The sequence below is a fragment of the Salmo salar genome, unplaced genomic scaffold (assembly GCF_965601325.2).
Source record: "Salmo salar unplaced genomic scaffold, fSalSal1 ptg000152l, whole genome shotgun sequence".
In the NCBI taxonomy this organism is placed as follows: domain Eukaryota; kingdom Metazoa; phylum Chordata; class Actinopteri; order Salmoniformes; family Salmonidae; genus Salmo; species Salmo salar.
This window is the reverse complement of record NW_027675323.1, coordinates 62055-84691: the sequence shown is the minus strand read 5'-3', so window position 1 is coordinate 84691 and position 22637 is coordinate 62055. Positions and strand designations below refer to the sequence as shown.

The following is a 22637-nucleotide window of genomic DNA, read 5'->3' as shown; positions in this document are numbered from 1 at the left end:
TTAACAGGTATAAATGATGGGATATGAATTAACAGGTATAAATGATGGGTTATGAATTAACAGATATAAATGATGGGTTATGAACTAACAGGTATAAATGATGGGTTATGAACTAACAGGTATAAATGATGGGTTATGAATTAACAGGTATAAATGATGGGTTATGAATTAACAGGTATAAATGATGGGTTATGAACTAACAGGTATAAATGATGGGTTATGAATTAACAGGTATAAATGATGGGTTATGAATTAACAGGTATAAATGATGGGTTATGAACTAACAGGTATAAATGATGGGTTATGAATTAACAGGTATAAATGATGGGTTATGAATTAACAGGTATAAATGATGGGTTATGAACTAACAGGTATAAATGATGGGTTATGAATTAACAGGTATAAATGATGGGTTATGAATTAACAGGTATAAATGATGGGTTATGAACTAACAGGCATAAATGATGGGTTATGAATTAACAGGTATAAATGATGGGTTATGAACTAACAGGTATAAATGATGGGTTATGAACTAACAGGTATAAATGATGGGTTATGAACTAACAGGTATAAATGATGGGTTATGAACTAACAGGTATAAATGATGGGTTATGAACTAACAGGTATAAATGATGGGTTATGAACTAACAGGTATAAATGATGGGTTATGAATTAACACATCCCCTCCAGGCATTAAAATACATTCAGGACTTCTTATAGTGAGCATAACATAACAATACATGACATCTACAGTGGTGATGTTTCATTATAGAGAACATAACAATACATGACATCTACAGTGGTGATGTTTCATTATAGAGAACATAACATGACAATACATGACATCTAAGTAGCTGAATATTCTTTTGGACTAACAATCTAACAGTTTGAAGGACACAACTCCTGTTATTCTGGTTAAACAGAGAGAGACCAGTTGATTAAGGAGTGGGGATTTTTTGACAATTAGGAAATAATATGTCATGTTTTACTAGTACCTCAGCCAGCATTGTGAATGGTTAGGAAATAATATGTCATGTTTTACTCGTACCTCAGCCAGCATTGTGAATGGTTAGGAAATAATATGTCATGTTTTACTAGTACCTCAGCCAGCATTGTGAATGGTTAGAAAATAATATGTCATGTTTTACTCGTACCTCAGCCAGCACTGTGAATGGTTAGGAAATAATATGTCATGTTTTACTCGTACCTCAGCCAGCATTGTGAATGGTTAGGAAATAATATGTCATGTTTTACTCGTACCTCAGCCAGCATTGTGAATGGTTAGGAAATAATATGTCATGTTTTACTCGTACCTCAGCCAGCATTGTGAATGGTTAGGAAATAATATGTCATGTTTTACTCGTACCTCAGCCAGCATTGTGAATGGTTAGGAAATAATATGTCATGTTTTACTCGTACCTCAGCCAGCATTGTGAACGGTTAGGAAATAATATGTCATGTTTTACTCGTACCTCAGCCAGCATTGTGAACGGTTAGGAAATAATATGTCATGTTTTACTCGTACCTCAGCCAGCATTGTGAATGGTTAGGAAATAATATGTCATGTTTTACTAGTACCTCAGCCAGCATTGTGAATGGTTAGGAAATAATATGTCATGTTTTACTCGTACCTCAGCCAGCATTGTGAACGGTTAGGAAATAATATGTCATGTTTTACTCGTACCTCAGCCAGCATTGTGAATGGTTAGGAAATAATATGTCATGTTTTACTCGTACCTCAGCCAGAATTGTGAATGGTTAGGAAATAATATGTCATGTTTTACTCGTACCTCAGCCAGTATTGTGAATGGTGTCTATAAACTAGTGGTTTCCTCATTACCAGATATACTACATCCATAACTAGTGGTTTCCTCATGACCAGATATACTACATCCGTAACTAGTGGTTTCCTCATTACCAGATATACTACATCCATAACTAGTGGTTTCCTCATTACCAGATATACTATATCCATAACTAGTGGTTTCCTCATTACCAGATATACTACATCCATAACTAGTGGTTTCCTCATTAGCAGATATACTACATCCATAACAAGTGGTTTCCTCATTAGCAGGGAGGTGTTTCTGCAATCAAATTGCGTGTGCATTGCCCTCGTGCTGCAATTTTAGCAAACACAGAAAGGGGCCTATATTGGAGACCAAAAGTCGTCTGGCACACTGCTTAGAGTTTCAACAACATGAATAACTTATTTCTAGTTACTACTAATGTGAAAACAAGACAAAATATGATTGTTGCTAAGTTGACTGTCTTAATTGTCAAATAATTTAACAGACCTCAATTGTTGTAGAACTTCATGGGTATGATCTGGGCATCACCTTTTACCTCAAATAAACAGTGGATTTCTGCTGTTGTGGACCTTTAACCATCTGTCTGACTTTGTTGTTCACACAGGAGAGATACGGGACCGTCGTGGATCCTCTGGGGAGCCTCAACAACCTCATGATGCTGACAAAGCAGAGAAGAGTCTCTCCAGATCAGAACTCCTCAAGAAACACCAGCAGAGACACACAGGGAAAACATCTCACTGCTGCTCTGACTGTGGGAAGAGATTCACCTTATCAGGCATTAAAATTCATAAGAAAATCCACACAGGAGAGAAATCTTATAGCTGTGATCAATGTGGGAAAAGTTTTACTGTCTCTACCAGTCTGAATAAACACCAGAGAACACACACAAGAGAGAAATCTTATAGCTGTGGTCAATGTGGGAAAAGTTTTGGTCAATCTGGCCATCTGACAGTGCACCAGAGAATACACACAGGAGAGAAACCTTATAGCTGTACTCAATGTGGGAAGAGTTTTGCTAGATCTTGCATTCTGACTCTACACCAGAGAATACACACAGGAGAGAAATCTTATAGCTGTGGTCAATGTGGAAAGAGTTTTGCTAGATCTTACTATCTGACTCTACACCAGAGAATACACACAGGAGAGAAACCTTATAGCTGTGGTTAATGTGGGAAAAGTTTTATTCAATCTACAGATCTGACAGTGCACCAGAGAATACACACAGGAGAGAAATCTTATAGCTGTACTCAATGTGGGAAGAGTTTTATTCAATCTACAGATCTGACAGTGCACCAAAGAATACACACAGGAGAGAAATCCTATAGCTGTGATCAATGTGGGAAGAGTTTTGCTGCATTTAGCATTTTGACTCTACACCGGAGAATACACCCAGGAGAGAAACCTTATATCTGTGGTCAGTGTGGGAAGAGTTTTGGTCAATCTTCAGTTCTGACAGTGCACCAGAGAACACACACAGGAGAGAAACCCTACAGCTGTGATCAATGTGGAAAGAGTTTTGCTGCATCTATCAATCTGACTCGACACCAGAGAACACACACAGGAGTGAGACCCTATTGCTGTGATCAATGTGGAAAGAGTTTTGCTGCATCTAGCAATCTGACTCGACACCAGAGAACACACACAGGAGAGAAACCTTATAGCTGTTATCAATGTGGAAAGAGTTTTGCTGATTCTAGCCATCTGACTCGACACCAGAGAACACACACAGGAGAGAAACCTTATAGCTTTGACTAGAGATAATCTGATTATAGTACATACGTGGAGTTGTTTCATGATATCAAGGCCGTTTAATTTGGGTACATTTTTCATCCGGCCGTGAAAATACTGCCCCCTACCCTAGAGAAGTTAAATATGGATTATAATTGTAAGGCTCGCTTGAATCACCTGCTTAACCTTTTATGGATAGGGGGCAGTATTTTCACGGCCGGATAAAAAAACGTACCCGATTTAATCTGTTTATTACTCCTGCCCAGAAACTAGAATATGCATATAATTGTTTGATTTATATCAGCAGGTACATCTCACTGGTCATCCCCAAAGCCAACACCTCCTTTGGCCGCCTTTCCTTCCAGTTCTCTGCTGCCAGTGACTGGAACGAATTGCAAAAATCGCTGAAGCTGGAGACTTACATTTCCCTCACTAACTTTAAACATCAGCTATCTGAGCAGCTTACCGATCGCTGCAGCTGTACATAGTCCATCAGTAAATAGCCCAGCCAATCTACCTACCTCATCCCCATATTGTTTTATTTACTTTCTTGCTCTTTTGTACACCAGTATCACTACTTACACACCTTCATCTGCTCATCATCATCTGCTCATCTATCCCTCCAGTGTTAAGCTGCTAAATTGTAATTACTCTGCTACTATGGCCTATTTATTGCCTTACCTCCTCATGCCATTTGCACACACTGTATATAGACTTTCCTTTTTTCTATTGTGTTATTGACTGTACGCTTGTTTATTCCATGTGTAACTCTGTGTTGTTGTTTCTGTTGCACTGCTTTGCTTTATCTTGTAATAAAGTAATAAAGCCTCTCTTGAAAAATCCAAACCTTGACCCAGAAAATATAAAAGACTATCGGCCTATATCGAATCTCCCATTCCTCTCAAAAAATTTTGAAAAAGCTGTTGTGCAGCAACTCACTGCCTTCCTGAAGACAAACAATGTATACGAAATGCTTCAGTCTGGTTTTAGACCCCATCATACCACTGAGACGGCACCTGTGAAGGTGGTAAATTACCTTTTAATGGCGTCAGACCGAGGCTCTGCATCAGTCCTCGTGCTCCTAGACCTTAGTGCTGCTTTTGATACCATTGATCACCACATTCTTTTGGAGAGATTGGAAACCCAAATTGGTCTACATGGACAAGTTCTGGCCTGGTTTAGATCTTATCTGTCGGAAAGATATCAGTTTGTCTCTGTGGATGGTTTGTCCTCTGACAAATCAACTGTACATTTCGGTGTTCCTCAAGGTTCCGTTTTAGGACCACTATTGTTTTCACTATATATTTTACCTCTTGGGGATGTCATTCGAAAACATAATGTTAACTTTCACTACTATGCGGATGACACACAGCTGTACATTTCGATGAAACATGGTGAAGCCCCAAAATTGTCCTCGCTGAAAGCCTGTGTTTCAGACATAAGGAAGTGGATGGCTGCAAACTTTCTACTTTTAAACTCGGACAAAACAGAGATGCTTGTTCTAGGTCCCAAGAAACAAAGAGATCTTCTGTTGAATCTGACAATTAATCTTGATGGTTGTACAGTCGTCTCAAATAAAACTGTGAAGGACCTCGGCGTTACTCTGGACCCTGATCTCTCTTTTGACGAACATATCAAGACTGTTTCAAGGACAGCTTCTTTCCATTTATGTAACATTGTAAAAATCAGAAATGTTCTGTCCAAAAATGATGCAGAAAAATTAATCCATGCTTTTGTTACTTCTAGGTTGGATTACTGCAATGCTCTACTTTCCGGCTACCCGGATAAAGCACTAAATAAACTTCAGTTAGTGCTGAATACGGCTGCTAGAATCCTGACTAAACCCAACATTTTTATCATATTACTCCAGTGCTAGCCTCCCTACACTGGCTTCCTGTTAACCTGTTGGGGATAGGGGGCAGTATTTGCACGGCCGGATAAAAAACGTACCCGATTTAATCTGGTTACTACTCCTGCCCAGTAACTAGAATATGCATATAATTATTGGCTTTGGATAGAAAACACCCTAAAGTTTCTAAAACTGTTTGAATGGTGTCTGTGAGTATAACAGAACTCATATGGCAGGCAAAAACCTGAGAAGATTCCTTACAGGAAGTGGCCTGTCTGACCATTCCTTGAGCTTCTTGACTCTGTTTATTGAAGACTGAGGATCTTTGCTGTAACGTGACACTTCCTACGGCTCCCATAGGCTCTCAGAAGGCGGGAAAAAGCTGAATGATGTAATTCCAGCCCCAGGCTGAAACACATTAGCGCTTTTGGCAAGTGCTCTATCAGAGGACAATGGGCTGAGGCGCGTGCACGAGTCGACCCCATGTTTTTATTTTCTATCGTCTTTGAACCTAAACACAGATTCCCGGTCAGAATATTATCGCTTTTTTACGAGAAAAATGGCATAAAAATTGATTTTAAACAGCGGTTGACATGCTTCGAAGTACGGTAATGGAATATTTTGACATTTTTTGTCACGAAATGCATCGTGCGCGTAACCCTTATTTACCCTTTCGGATAGTGTCTTGAACGCACAAACAAAACGCTGCTATTTGGATATAACTATGGATTATTTGGAACCAAACCAACATTTGTTATTGAAGTAGAAGTCCTGGGAGTGCATTCTGACGAAGAACACCAAAGGTAACAACATTTTTCTTATAGTAAATCTGACTTTGGTGAGTGCTAAACTTGCTGGGTGTCTAAATAGCTAGCCCTGTGATGCCGGGCTATCTACTTAGAATATTGCAAAATGTGCTTTCACCAAAAATCTATTTTAAAATCGGACATATTGAGTGCAGAGGAGTTCTGTATCTATAATTCTTAAAATAATTGTTATGCTTTTTGTGAACATTTATCGTGAGTAATATAGTAAATGTTTAGTAAATTCACCGGAAGTTTGCATGGGTATGCTAGTTCTGAACGTCACATGCTAATGTGAAAAGCTGGTTTTTGATATAAATATGAACTTGATTGAACAAAACATGCATGTATTGTATAACATAATGTCCTAGGTGTGTCATCTGATGAAGATCATCCAAGTTTAGTGCTGCATTTAGCTGTGGTTTGGGTTTATGTGACATTATATGCTAGCTTGAAAAATGGGTGTCTGATTATTTCTGGCTGGGTACTCTGCTGACATAATCTAATGTTTTGCTTTCGTTGTAAAGCCTTTTTGAAATCGGACAGTGTGGTTAGATTAACGAGAGTCTTGTCTTTAAAATGGTGTAAAATAGTCATATGTTTGAGAAATTGAAGTAATAGCATTTCTACGGTATTTGAATAACGCGCAACAGGATTCCACTGGCTGTTACGTAGGTGGGACGATTTCGTCCCGCCGACCCTAGAGAGGTTAAGGCAAGGGCTGATTTCAAGGTTTTACTGCTAACCTACAAAGCATTACATGGGCTTGCTCCTACCTATCTTTCCGATTTGGTCCTGCCGTACATACCTACACGTACGCTACGGTCACAAGACGCAGGCCTCCTAATTGTCCCTAGAATTTCTAAGCAAACGGCTGGAGGTAGGGCTTTCTCCTATAGAGCTCCATTTTTATGGAATGGTCTGCCTACCCATATGAGAGATGCAGACTCAGTCTCAACCTTTAAGTCTTTACTGAAGACTTATCTCTTCAGTAGGTCCGATGATTAAGTATAGTCTGGCCCAGGAGTGTGAAGGTGAACGGAAAGGCTGGAGCAACGAACTGCCCTTGCGGTCTCTGCCTTGCCGATTCCCCTCTCTCCACTGGGATTCTCTGCCTCTAACCCTATTACAGGGGCTGAGTCACTGGCTTACTGGTGTTCTTCCATGCCGTCCATGGGAGGGGTGCGTCACTTGAGTGGGTTGAGTCACTGACGTGGTCTTCCTGTCTGGGTTGGCGCCCCCCACCCCCCCCCCCCCCCCCCCTTGGGTTGTGCCGTGGCGGAGATCTTTGTGGGCTATACTCGGCCTTGTCTTAGGACGGTAAGTTGGTGGTTGGAGACATCCCTCTAGTGGTGTGGGGGCTGTGCTTTGGCAAAGTGGGTGGAGTTATATCCTGCCTGTTTGGCCCTGTCTGGGGGTATCATCGGATGGGGCCACAGTGTCTTCTGATCCCTCCCGTCTCAGCCTCCAGTATTTATGCTGCAGTAGTTTATGTGTCGGGGGGGCTAGGGTCAGTCTGTTACATCTGGAGTATTTCTCGTCTTATCCGGTGTCCTGTGTGAATTTAAATATGCTCTCTCTAATTCTCTCTTTCTCTCTTTCTTTCTTTCTCTCGGAGGACCTGAGCCCTAGGACCATGCCTCAGGACTACCTGGCATGATGACTCCTTGCTGTCCCCAGTCCACCTGGCCGTGCTGCTGCTCCAGTTTCAACTGTTCTGCCTGCGGCTATGGAACCCTGACCTGTTCACCGGACGTGCTTGTTGCACACTCGACAACTACTATGATTATTATTATTTGACCATGCTGGTCATTTATGAACATTTTAACATCTTGACCATGTTCTGTTATAATATCCACCCGGCACAGCCAGAAGAGGACTGGCCACCCCTCATAGCCTGGTTCCTCTCTAGGTTTCTTCCTAGGTTTTTGGCCTTTCTAGGGAGTTTTTCCTAGGGAGTTTTTCCTAGCCGCCGTGCTTCTTTCACATGCATTGCTTGCTGTTTGGGGTTTTAGGCTGGGTTTCTGTACAGCACTTTGAGATATCAGCTGATGTACGAAGGGCTATATAAATACATTTGATTTGACATGATAGCCTGCTTGGAGTTTGACAAAAGGCACCTTAAGACTCTAAGACTATGAGAAACTAGATTCTCTGTCTTGATGAAACAAAGATTGAACTCTTTGGCCTGAATGCCAAGCATCACGTCTGGAGGAAACCTGGCACCATCCCTACGGTGAAGCATGGTGGTGGCAGCATTATGCTGTGAGGATGTTTTTCAGCAGCAGGGACTGGGAGACTAGTCAGGATCCAGGGAAATATTAACGGAGCAAAGTGCAGAGAGATCCTTGATGAAAGACCTGCTCCAGAGTGCTCAAGACCTCAGACTGGGGTGAAGGTTCACCGTCCAACAGGACAACGATCTTAAGCACACAGCAAAGACAACGCAGGAGTGGCTTCGGGATAAGTCTCTATATCCTTTAGTGGCCCAGCCAGAGCCCGGACTGGAACCTGATCTAACATCTCTGGAGAAACCTGAAAATAGCTGTGCAGTGACGTTCCCCATCCAACCTAACAGAGGGGTCTGAATACTTTCCGAATGCACTGTATACAGCAACACCTCCCCCATAGGCATTCCTGTCTTTTCTGTAGTTGTTATATTCCTGTATTGCTACATCAAAGGAATTATCTAAGTGAGTTTCAGAGATGAGCACTACAGCGCATTCCAAATTCAATAGGCAGGCTAGTAAACAAAAGTTTCCAAAGAAAAACTTTTCCAGAAAATGTCAAAACGTATAATGCCCGTCCAAGAGACTGTCGACCAATCGCATTTCACATTGTGATGCTGTGACACACAGTTCCTAAGCTAATTGTCACAAAATCTCTTTTAAAAGCCCGGGGGAACACAAGTAAGCTTCATTCACCAGAAGTTATGCATGCTAGCCAACGTTAGTCAGGAGGCTCTTTAGTCTAGCTAGGCTAGGTAGGGCTGGGCGATATGGACAACATTTTCACTATTTTTTTATTCAAAAAGTTGGTGAAGCAGCAACTGTACTGGAATGAGAACAATATAGATGCTACTTCGAGAACACAAACTCTCATCTTTCACAGCAAAGAGCAGGGAGTCCAGGGGATCACTGGAGGAGCAATGGAGGAAGCATTGTGGGATTCTATTGGTGTGAGTACAGTTGTGCAGACTGAGTGGACGATGGTGAAGAACAGTGACTCTGTACAGTTGTGCAGACTGAGTGGATGATGGTGAAGAACAGTGACTCTGTACAGTTGGTGAGACTGAGTGGATGATGGTGAAGAACAGTGACTCTGTACAGTTGGTGAGACTGAGTGGACGATGGTGAAGAACAGTGACTCTGTACAGTTGTGCAGACTGAGTGGATGATGGTGAAGAACAGTGACTCTGTACAGTTGTTGAGACTGAGTGGATGATGGTGAAGAACAGTGACTCTGTACAGTTGGTGAGACTGAGTGGACGATGGTGAAGAACAGTGACTCTGTACAGTTGGTGAGACTGAGTGGACGATGGTGAAGAACAGTGGAGTGAAAGGGGCTAAAGTTGGTAATGAACAGCAGTTTATGGTTGGAGTGGGAATCATCAGCAAGGATGTTTTTTTGGGTGACCCGTTAGAGGTCTCAAAGATGGTGAAGGATGAATTGGGTAAAGTGGAATCGGTTCGAGTGACCAGGAGCGGTATGATGCTGATTTCGTGTGTCAACTGCACAAAAGGAGAAGCTCTGTGACTCAACAAGATGTGGACGTACAATGTGGAAGGCTATGACTTTCAGAGTAGGGCACCGGTTAAAAGTGTCATCTCTGGTGTTGCGTTGGACATAGAGGCTGGGTGGTTTAGGGAAAACATTCCAGGTATACGCACGTCAATAAAATGAATGATAGCAGGAAGGTTTTACTGTCGTTTGGTGAACTGATTCTCCCATCTTATGTAAAACCTGGGTATGTGAGATATGCGGTGAGACCCTATGTACAGAAGCCGCTGCGGTGTTACAATCGTAAAAGTTTGGACACGTGGCAAGTGTTTGTCCAAGGAATAAATATGTCGTAGTTGAAGAGTCAGATGAAGCATGTTGTTGTAATTGTGATGGGAATCACGTTCCCAAGATCCTGGAGTGCCCTGTACGGATGAAGGATGTCACAGTAGCTAGGATCAGGCCCATCCAGCAGGTGTCCTATGTGCAGGCAGTGAAAATAGCTGAAGGAGTGAGTAGAGAGAAGGTAGTGGATGTCCCACAGTCTGCAGTGAAGCCATGCAGGAGAAGGATCCCAACACACCAATAGTGTAGAAGGTGGACTGAGTTGTGTTTATAGCGCAAGTGAGAAATTGCACTAGTCAAACTGTTTATTTTGTATTCTATCATTTTAATTAGAATGATTTGTTCTTTAAAAAAAAAAATTGGGGGGGTATTTTTTACAACCCCGTACAGTAGGTGGCAGCAATACACCTGATGAGTGTAGACTGACAATAAACCTCAGCGAAGAAGAAGACATGGTAAGAACCAAAGTGTTGGTCAGTGTTTCCAGATGACCCTAATTAGATGTTACATTACATGTTTTCTTACTTCATGTAGCCGGCTAGCTAGCCAACATATTCAAACTTCTTATTCCTCTCTGACAAGATACCGCTGCACAAACATGCTTATCTATGCCTACACCAGCACTGGCACCAGGCAGTATTAGCCAGCTACGTTTGACTCTTAATACATTTAGCAAGCTAGCTAGCGATTAGCATTAGCAGCTAACATTATTTTAGCAACACCTTGCTAAGAAAAGACAAATGTTCGCCTTCAATGTAATGGCATGAAAATAATTGCCAGAATATTATACAATGACTTATCAACAGCTCTAACAATTTGACCCCCACAGGAAATCTTCACTGGCAGTTATAGAAAGACCCATTTACCATCTAGCCATTGATTCTTGAAGAATATAACTTATAAATGCCTCAAATGATTCAACTGTATTACCCCATCAGAAACCAAAACATGAGCTCGTATAAGGCCACTGTTTGTAAACCAATACTATATGGCTGAGGAGTAGGGTCGAGCCAAGCGTTCTGACCTCACAAAGACAGTAAAGCAAAGACTAAGCGAACTGGCTACCGTTGGATAGCTTGCTAGACACAAATGAGAAAAAACCTCACTCTTACCATTTTATTTGCCCTAGCAGAGCTGGTTAGGCTGTTTTCATGTTATCCAGAGCGTTGGTGACTAACTGTGCTGCTCGCAACAATTTAATTTGAGCTTTTTTTTTACGTTTACTGACACCTGGACATATTCAACGGGTGTTGAGCGCTAGTAAATTCTTCAGTTATTCTAAGCTCCGGTACACTCAGACGAGAGTGCTCTGAAATCGGAGTAGAGAGCCAGAGCGAATTTAGGAACGCACCCGAATTAACAATGTCCACTGAGAAAGCACACGACCCCTTGGCTAAGAATGATGTGAATAATCAAGTCAATAAACGTTGGGTAGTTAGTTAGAATATAGTTAATATACTGGTAAGTTTGATGTATAAGTAGCCAACTAATGTTAGGTAGCTACAGTTGAAGTCAGAAGTTTACATACACTTTAGCCAACTACATTTAACCTCTATGGGCTAGGCGGGACGAATTCGTCCCACCTACGCAACAGCCAGTCTAATCCAGTGGCGCGATTTTCAAAACGTTTGAAATGCTATTACTTCAATTTCTCAAACATATGACTATTTTACAGCTATTTAAAGACAAGACTCTCGTTAATCTAACCACACTGTCCGATTTCAAAAAGGCTTTACAACGAAAGCAAAACATTAGATTATGTCAGCAGACTACCCAGCCAGAAATAATCAGACACCCATTTTTCAAGCTAGCATATAATGTCACAAAAACCCAGAAGACAGCTAAATGCAGCACAAACCTTTGATCTTCATCAGATGACAACCCTAGGACATTATGTTATACAATACATGCATGTTTTGTTCAATCAAGTTCATATTTATATAAAAAAACAGCTTTTTACATTAGCATGTGACGTTCAGAACTAGCATACCCCCCGCAAACTTCCGGGGAATTTACTAACCATTTACTAAATTACTCACGATAAACGTTCAAATAAAGCATAACAATTATTTTAAGAATTATAGATACAGAACACCTCTATGCACTCGATATGTCCGATTTTAAAATAGCTTTTCGGATGAAGCACATTTTGCAATATTCTAAGTACATAGCCCGGCATCACAGGGCTAGCTATTTAGACACCCAGCAAGTTTAGCCTTCACCAAAATCACATTTACTATAAGAAAAATGGTCTTACCTTTCCTGTTCTTCGTCAGAATGCACTCCCAGGACTTCTACTTCAATAACAAATGTTGGTTTGGTCCCAAATAATCCATCGTTATATCCGAATAGCGTCGTTTTGTCCGTGCGTTCCAGAAACTATCCGAAATGGTAAATAACGGTCGCGCGCATGGCGCATTTCGTGACAAAAAATGTCTAAATATTCCTTTACCGTACTTCGAAGCATGTCAACCGCTGTTTAAAATCAATTTTTATGCCATTTTTCTCGTAGAAAAGCGATAATATTCCGACCGGGAATCTCCTTTTCGGCAAACAGAGGAAAAAAAATCACAAAGACGGGGGCGGCCAGGTCACGCGCCTAAGCCCAAAGTACCTTGATCGGCCACTTGAGAAAGGCGATCAAGTGTTTCAGCCTGGGGCTGGGATGACGACATTCTGTTTTTTCCCGGGCTCTGAGCGCCCATGGACGACGTAGGAAGTGTCACGTTAGAGCAGAGATCCTTTGTAAAAGATAGAGATGGCAAAGAAGTTCCAGAAATGGTCAGACAGGCCACTTCCTGTAAAGGAATCTCTCAGGTTTTGACCTGCCATTTGAGTTCTGTTATACTCAGACACCATTCAAACAGTTTTAGAAACTTTAGGGTGTTTTCTATCCATATATAATAAGTATATGCATATTCTAGTTACTGGGTAGGATTAGTAACCAGATTAAATCGGGTATGTTTTTTATCCAGCCGTGAAAATACTGCCCCCTAGCCCCAACAGTTTTTCACAATTCCTGACATTTAATCCTAGTAAAAATGCCATGTCTTAGGTCAGTTAGGATCACCACTTTATTTTAAGAATGTGAAATGTCAGAATAATAGTAGAGAGAATGATTTATTTCAGCTTTTATTTCTTTCATCACATTCCCAGTGGGTCAGAAGTTTACATACACTCAATTAGTATTTGGTAACATTGCCTTTAAATTGTTTAACTTGGGTCAAACGTTTCTGGTAGCCTTCCACAAGCTTCCCACAATAAGTTGGGTGAATTTTGGCCCATTCCTCCTGACAGAGCTGGTGTAACTGAGGTCAGGTTTGTAGGCCTCCTTGCTCCACACGCTTTTCAGTTCTGCCCACACATTTTCTATGGGATTGAGGTCAGGGCTTTGTGATGGCCACTCCAAGACTTTGACTTTGTTGTCCTTAAGCCATTTTGCCACAACTTTGGAAGTATGCTTGGGATCATTGTCCATTTGGAAGACCCATTTGCGACCAAGCTTTAACCTCCTGACTGATGTCTTGAGATGTTGCTTCAATATATATTTGTGAAGTGCACCAGTCCCTCCTGCAGCAAAGCACCCCCACAACATGATGCTGTCAACCCCGTGCTTCACGGTTGGGATGGTGTTCTTCGGTTTGCAAGCCTCCCCCTTTTCCTCGAAACATAACAATGGTCATTATGGCCAAACAGTTCTATTTTTGTTTCATCAGACCAGATGACATCTCTCCAAAAAGTACAATCTTTGTCACCACGTGCAGTTGCAAACCATAGTCTGACTTTTTTATGGCGGTTTTGGAGCAGTGTCTTCTTCCTTGCTGAGCGGCCTTTCAGGTTATGTTGATATTGGGGGGTCATTTTACTGTGGACATAGATACTTTTGTACCCGTTTCCTCTAGCATCTTCACAAGGTCCTTTGCTGTTGTTCTGGGATTTATTTGCACTTTTCACACCAAAGTACATTCATCTCATCTCTTCCTGAGCGGTATGACGGCTGCGTGGTCCCATGGTGTTCATACTTGCGTACTATTGTTTGTACAGATGAACATGAACCAGACTTGTGAAGGTCCACCATTTTTTTCCTGAGGTCTTGGCTGATTTCTTTAGATTTTCCCATGATGTCAAACAAAGAGGCACTGAGTTTCAAGGTAGGCCTTGAAATACATCCACAGGTACACCTCCAATTGACTAAAATGATGTCAATAAGCCTATCAGAAGCTTCTAAAGCCATGACATTATTTTCTGGAATTTTCCAAGCTGTTTAAAGGCACAGTCAACTTAGTGTATGTAAACTTCTGACCCACTGGAATTGTGATACAGTGAATTATAAGTTAAATAATCTGTAAACAATTGTTGGAAAAACTACTTGTGTCATGCACAAAGTAGATGTCCTAACCGACTTGTCAAAACTATAGTTTGTTAACAAACAATTTGTGGAGTGATTGAAAAACAAGTTTTTATGACTCCAACCTAAGTGTATGTAAACTTCTGACTTCAACTGTAGCTGACATACTGGTACATACTGCTGTAAAGATATGCTATGTGGTTCATAAGGACAGCGTAGCTAGCTAACATACTGGTACATACTGCTGTAAAGATATGCTATGCGGTTTGTAAGGATAACGTAGCCAACATATCGTTACATTGCTCAACATTCTCTTAACATTTGTCATAATTAGTTAAAGCAGTTCATTTGTATCCACTCTCTCGTCGGACTTCGGCTGCATATTTTCCACCATTTTTTCAAACCTGAAAATAGTTGAAGCCCCGCCCATTTCCTGAAGAATTGCATTATGGGCCCTAAAAGCACAGAAAGAGTGTCCTCTGCATATATACTTCGTATTTTGGCGACTGTAGTATGACATCCGGGAACTTTTGGCATACTAACTATATCCATACTATGACAAATAAGCATAATATATAGTATGGTTAGTATGAGTATTCGAACACAGCTCAAGTCTCTGGGCAGCCATTTTGTTTCTGTTTTAAAACTAGGTTGCCCCTTTAAAAAAGCCACACAATCAATCAACCAATCTGCAGTCCAAACAATAACAAAGCTGTAATTCCACCACTGTTTTGGTAATAAGATGATGATGGGTCTGGAGAAATGTAACTACAGACAGACAGACCTATGGATGCAAGGACTGACCATCCATAATATCAACATTATAGTTTTAACCATGTTGAGGCTATACAGTGTTGATTTACATTGTTTCTAAACATTGGAGTAAAAAAAGCTTATTTGGGGTTCTGATGGGGTACAACAGTTTAACTAAGCTCATGAGGCATGTGTTATATTCTTCAAGAACCAATGGCTATAATTAAATAATTTTAAAGAAAAAAAAATGGATGTAGCAATTACAGATTTCCCCTTTAACACCTCAGTTTAACAAGTGTAGAGTTTGTGCCTCTGTTTTTAAAACAGTACTTACGAGTGTTAATCAGGGCCCGTTCATCGTTAGAACCAATGGACGCCTTATGATGCCCTTGGGAAACCGGGACCAGATATCCAGATTCTTCCTCTTCTTCCTTCTTCGATGTGACAGTCATCTCCTCTTTCACTCCAAAAACTGCATCCTCCTCCTCCTTCACTCTGAACGTGTCTTCCTCTTCTTTTACTGTAACATCCTCCTCCTCCTTCACTCTGAACACGTCTTCCTCTTCTTTCACTGTAACGTCTTTCTCTTCTTCTTTCACGGTAACAGCCTCACCCTCTACTTGTTTTTGTATTGAAACAGCCTCCTCTTCCTCCTCCTCTTTGACGAGAGCTTCTTTCTCCGTCCAGCAGGCCTCATCTTCTTTAACAGGAGGAGAGTAGCTTTGTGAGCGCATGGTCGGAGATGTTAGCTAGCTAGGCTAATGCTAACTTAACCAGCCCGCTAGCTGACTAATAACAACAACACCGTAAATATGAAATTAAATCGGATAACTAACTAGACGACAGAAGTGGCTTTAAAACACAGTTGCTAATATACACTAAAGCGCCCAAAGAGCTTTATTGGTTCGGCTATTTTGTCTAGCAAGCTACAGAGGTGGCTGAATAACTGTTTTTTTTTTTTTTTTTTTGCACAAATCTTTATTTAACTTGCTGTAAATAACAGTAACATGCAAAACATAAACATAACATAACATAACAGCCAGAGGGAATCCAAAGAAATTAGAGAAAAATAAAAGAAACTATTATATCAAATCAAATACAGACATATATCGAATACATTTTTTTGACATATTGTTTTGTATACGTTTTAAAGATTCTACGTACTGTTCCAAATCAGATAAAAAAATTAAGAAAAGGGGCTTTTTCTTCATAAATTTTGATTTATGGATATAAGATTTTCCTAATAAAATAAAGAGATTTATGACATACTCACGTTCAATTGTGGAATCAGTGTAGTAAAATAATATGTCAAACTTAGTAATATCAATTGTTGTATGCAATTTGCGGCTAAGATATAGTTTTACATCAGTCCAAAACACTTCACTATATAAACAATTACAGAATAAGTGTTCAATAGATTCAGTTTCTAGTTCACAAAAACTGCATTCACTGGTAACGTCAAATATATATTTAGAAATCAAGCTATTACACGGATAGCATCTATGGATTATCTTAATACACATAACAATATCACCAACTATATGAATACACATAACAATATCACCAACTATATGAATACACATAACAATATCATCAACTATATTAATACACATAACAATATCACCAACTATATTAATACACATTACAATATCACCAACTATATTAATACACATAACAATATCATCAACTATATTAATACACATGACATTCGTCATCTTACCTTTTATCTCTCAATAGAAACAGAGTCTGAATGATCATTCGGTCGTTGAAAGTTACTTTAGTTTGCTCTGCTCATTTACATATCAGGTTCTGCCTGTTCTCTCTCCGAGTCCCTCTCTCTTAACAGCTCTTACAATGAGCCTTGGCAAACATTCTACAACTGTCTGGGACTCTATTGGAGGGATGGTGGTGTTCTATTGTGTTGAGACCTGGTGACTGAGACGGCCGTGGCATATTGTGAAACAGCAGCAAGTTCAGCAGTCTTCATCACTGAAGCTCCTGCCAAACGTGCCCCAACAAACACCAAGCGTTAAGCTCTTCCTGAGCAGGGTCGCAGTCTCTCCCCAGGGGTAGCAGCTCCTCTCTCTCGCCTAGGATTTTAAGACATTGGTGGCTTAGCCCATAGCCATTAGGGAAGGAATTTCAACTGCTAAATCCATGAATAAAGTCTGTTATATTTGTAGAATAATGTAGGGGATGTGTTTAATAAGTGCATGTCTCCCTGACTACCTGTTACTGTACCACTGTTGAAATGCCTCAGTTAGATGTCCTGGTGAAACTATAATAAAGTCTGTTATATTTCTAGATGAATGTAGGGGATGTGTTTAATAAGTGCATGTCTCCCTGACTACCTGTTACTGAACCACTGTTGAAATGCCTCAGTTAGATGTCCTGGTGAAACTATAATAAAGTCTGTTATATTTCTAGATGAATGTAGGGGATGTGTTTAATAAGTGCATGTCTCCCTGACTACCTGTTGCTGTACCACTGTTGAAATGCCTCAGTTAGATGTCCTGGTGAAACTATAATAAAGTCTGTTTTATTTCTAGATGAATGTAGGGGATGTGTTTAATAAGTGCATGTCTCCCTGACTACCTGTTGCTGTACCACTGTTGAAATGCCTCAGTTAGATGTCCTGGTGAAACTATAATAAAGTCTGTTTTATTTCTAGATGAATGTAGGGGATGTGTTTAATAAGTGCATGTCTCCATGACTACCTGTTGCTGTACCACTGTTGAAATGCCTCAGTTAGATGTCCTGGTGAAACTATAATAAAGTCTGTTTTATTTCTAGATGAATGTAGGGGATGTGTTTAATAAGTGCATGTCTCCCTGACTACCTGTTACTGAACCACTGTTGAAATGCCTCAGTTAGATGTCCTGGTGAAACTATAATAAAGTCTGTTATATTTCTAGATGAATGTAGGGGATGTGTTTAATAAGTGCATGTCTCCCTGACTACCTGTTGCTGTACCACTGTTGAAATGCCTCAGTTAGATGTCCTGGTGAAACTACCCTTTAGAATTGGATTTACTAAAGTTTGTATCATTCACAACTAAAGTTGCCAAATAACAGTTTAAAATTATCACTTTTATTCTCAACATAGACACTTCATATGAACACTCACTCTGGAATGATACAAATATCCTTTTTATTTCATTCAAGCAAAATACAGTTATATTATTATTACTATAAAATCATATAATATAAAATAATGGCACATGACTTATATGTATAGACCCATCTAGTCTACTAAATGAACAAGTCTACAGTCTATATCATAGCCAGATAACATACAGTATCTAGTCTACTAAATGAACAAGCCTACAGTCTATATCATAGCCAGATAACATACAGTATCTAGTCTACTAAATCAACAAGCCTACATCCTATAACATGGAGCATAGCCAGATAACATACAGTATCTAGTCTACTAAATGAATAAGCCTACATCCTATGACATGGACCATAGCCAGATAACATACAGTATCTAGTCTACTAAACGAACAAGTCTACAGTCTATATCATAGCCAGATAACATACAGTATCTAGTCTACTAAATGAACAAGCCTACAGTCTATATCATAGCCAGATAACATACAGTATCTAGTCTACTAAATGAACAAGCCTACAGTCTATATCATAGCCAGATAACATACAGTATCTAGTCTACTAAATGAACAAGCCTACAGTCTATATCATAGCCAGATAACATACAGTATCTAGTCTACTAAATGAACAAGTCTACAGCCTATATCATAGCCAGATAACATACAGTATCTAGTCTACTAAATCAACAAGCCTACAGTCTATATCATAGCCAGATAACATACAGTATCTAGTCTACTAAATGAACAAGCCTACATCCTATGACATGGACCATAGCCAGATAACATACAGTATCTAGTCTACTAAATCAACAAGCCTACATCCTATAACATGGAGCATAGCCAGATAACATACAGTATCTAGTCTACTAAATGAACAAGCCTACAGTCTATATCATAGCCAGATAACATACAGTATCTAGTCTACTAAATGAACAAGCCTACAGTCTATATCATAGCCAGATAACATACAGCATCTAGTCTACTAAATCAACAAGCCTACATCCTATAACATGGAGCATAGCCAGATAACATACAGTATCTAGTCTACTAAATGAACAAGCCTACAGTCTATATCATAGCCATATAACATACAGTATCTAGTCTACTAAATGAACAAGCCTACATCCTATGACATGGACCATAGCCAGATAACATACAGTATCTAGTCTACTAAACGAACAAGTCTACAGTCTATATCATAGCCAGATAACATACAGTATCTAGTCTACTAAATGAACAAGCCTACAGTCTATATCATAGCCAGATAACATACAGTATCTAGTCTACTAAATGAACAAGCCTACAGTCTATATCATAGCCAGATAACATACAGTATCTAGTCTACTAAATGAACAAGCCTACAGTCTATATCATAGCCAGATAACATACAGTATCTAGTCTACTAAATGAACAAGTCTACAGCCTATATCATAGCCAGATAACATACAGTATCTAGTCTACTAAATGAACAAGCCTACATCCTATAACAAGGAGCATAGCCAGATAACATACAGTATCTAGTCTACTAAATCAACAAGCCTACAGTCTATATCATAGCCAGATAACATACAGTATCTAGTCTACTAAATGAACAAGCCTACAGTCTATAACATGGACCATAGCCAGATAACATACAGTATCTAGTCTACTAAATCAACAAGCCTACATCCTATAACATGGAGCATAGCCAGATAACATACAGTATCTAGTCTACTAAATCAACAAGCCTACAGTCTATATCATAGCCAGATAACATACAGTATCTAGTCTACTAAATCAACAAGCCTACATCCTATAACATGGACCATAGCCAGATAACATACAGTATCTAGTCTACTAAATGAATAAGCCTACAGTTTATATCATAGCCAGATAACATACAGTATCTAGTCTACTAAATGAATAAGCCTACAGTCTATATCATAGCCAGATAACATACAGTATCTAGTCTACTAAATGAACAAGCCTACAGTCTATATCGTAGCCAGATAACATACAGTATCTAGTCTACTAAATGAACAAGCCTACACTCTATATCATAGCCAGATAACATACAGTATCTAGTCTACTAAATGAACAAGCCTACAGTCTATATCGTAGCCAGATAACATACAGTATCTAGTCTACTAAATGAATAAGCCTACAGTTTATATCATAGCCAGATAACATACAGTTTCTAGTCTACTAAATGAACAAGCCTACAGTCTATATCATAGCCAGATAACATACATTATCTAGTCTACTAAATAAACAAGCCTACAGTCTATATCATAGCCAGATAACATACAGTATCTAGTCTACTAAATGAACAAGTCTACATTCTATGACATGGACCATAGCCAGATAACATACAGTATCTAGTCTACTAAATGAACAAGCCTACAGTCTATATCGTAGCCAGATAACATACAGTATCTAGTCTACTAAATGAACAAGCCTACAGTCTATATCATGGAGCATAGCCAGATAACATACAGTAGGACAACTCATATTCTGTTCTTCTATAATACATGTTCATTTAGATCTGCCTGAAATAAATAATGGATTCATTGTGATGTTGTGTATTACATTTTTTGTATGTTTTTATTTTTGTGTAGATGTTCCAAAGGTGCTTATCAGTGGTTTGTATGAGGCTTGTAGACAGTGGTTTGTATGAGGCTTGTAGACAGTGGTTTGTATGAGGCTTGTAGACAGGGGTTTGTATGAGGCTTGTAGACAGTGGTTTGTATGAGGCTTGTAGACAGTGGTTTGTATGAGGCTTGTAGACAGTGGTTTGTATGAGGCTTGTAGACAGTGGTTTGTATGAGGCTTGTAGACAGTGGTTTGTATGAGGCTTGTAGACAGGGGTTTGTATGAGGCTGGTAGACAGTGGTTTGTATGAGGCTTGTAGACAGTGGTTTGTTTGAGGCTTGTAGACAGTGGAGGCCTGGAGTTGCTAAACGTGTCAATGTTAATTAACAGCCATTTACCTTCAGGTCAGCAGTCTTTTGCATGACAATAACCGGCAGACCAAAAAATCTAGTTCTAGGCCTTTGTCTTGGTCACCTAAATCATCCTCTTTCCTACCATTTGACCCTGGCTGCTGCTGTTTTTTAGGGTCTTCCTCTGACACTGCCTGGTATAGAGGTCCTGGATGGCAGGAAGCTTAGCCCCAGTGATGTACTGGGCCGTATCAATACTGGCTCATATCAATGCCACATACGCTGTTTTCTAAATGAGAAGTTGGTTTTTAGGTGCAGTTACTCTGTAAAGTTAGTGTATTCTGACATGACCAGGGCAAAACAACTGGAAATAAAAATCAAGTGTCTGAATAACAGCACAACTCTCAACCTGACTGATCAGAAGCTACATAGCCCCCAGGGTATATGAATATAAAGAGACAAACATGACTGATCAGAAGCTACATAGCCCCCAGGGTATATGAATATAAAGAGACAAACATGACTGATCAGAAGCTACATAGCCCCCAGGGTATATGAATATAAAGAGACAAACATGACTGATCAGAAGCTACATAGCCCCCAGGGTATATGAATATAAAGAGACAAACATGACTGATCAGAAGCTACATAGCCCCCAGGGTATATGAATATAAAGAGACAAACATGACTGATCAGAAGCTACATAGCCCCCAGGGTATATGAATATAAAGATACATGAGACAAACATGACTGATCAGAAGCTACATAGTCCCCAGGGTATATGAATATAAAGAGACAAACATGACTGCTCAGAAGCTACATAGTCCCCAGGGTATATGAATATAAAGATACAAACATGACTGATCAGAAGCTACATAGTCCCCAGGGTATATGAATATAAAGATACATGAGACAAACTTGACTGATCAGAAGCTACATAGCCCCCAGGGTTTATGAATATAAAGATACATGAGACAAAACAATGGACCTGTTGAATGGAATAAGTTATAAGACCTCTATGATTCATTTCATTCTTCAGTTCTACCAGCTAATGTGAGATGTTTAGCATGTTGGGGGTAGGGGGCAGTATTGACACGGCCGGATAAAAACCGTACCCAATTTAATCTGGTTACTACTCCTGCCCAGTAACTAGAATATGCATATAATTATTGGCTTTGGATAGAAAACACCATAAAGTTTCTAAAACTGTTTGAATGGTGTCTGTGAGTATAACAGAACTCATATGGCAG

General features: G+C 39.8%; 1 pseudogene; it reads left to right on the top strand.

Annotated features, from left to right (window-relative positions):
- The first annotated feature begins 2348 nt into the window (after positions 1–2348).
- Positions 2349–3607, top strand: LOC145866962 (uncharacterized; annotated as a pseudogene).
- The last annotated feature ends 19030 nt before the right edge of the window (positions 3608–22637 follow it).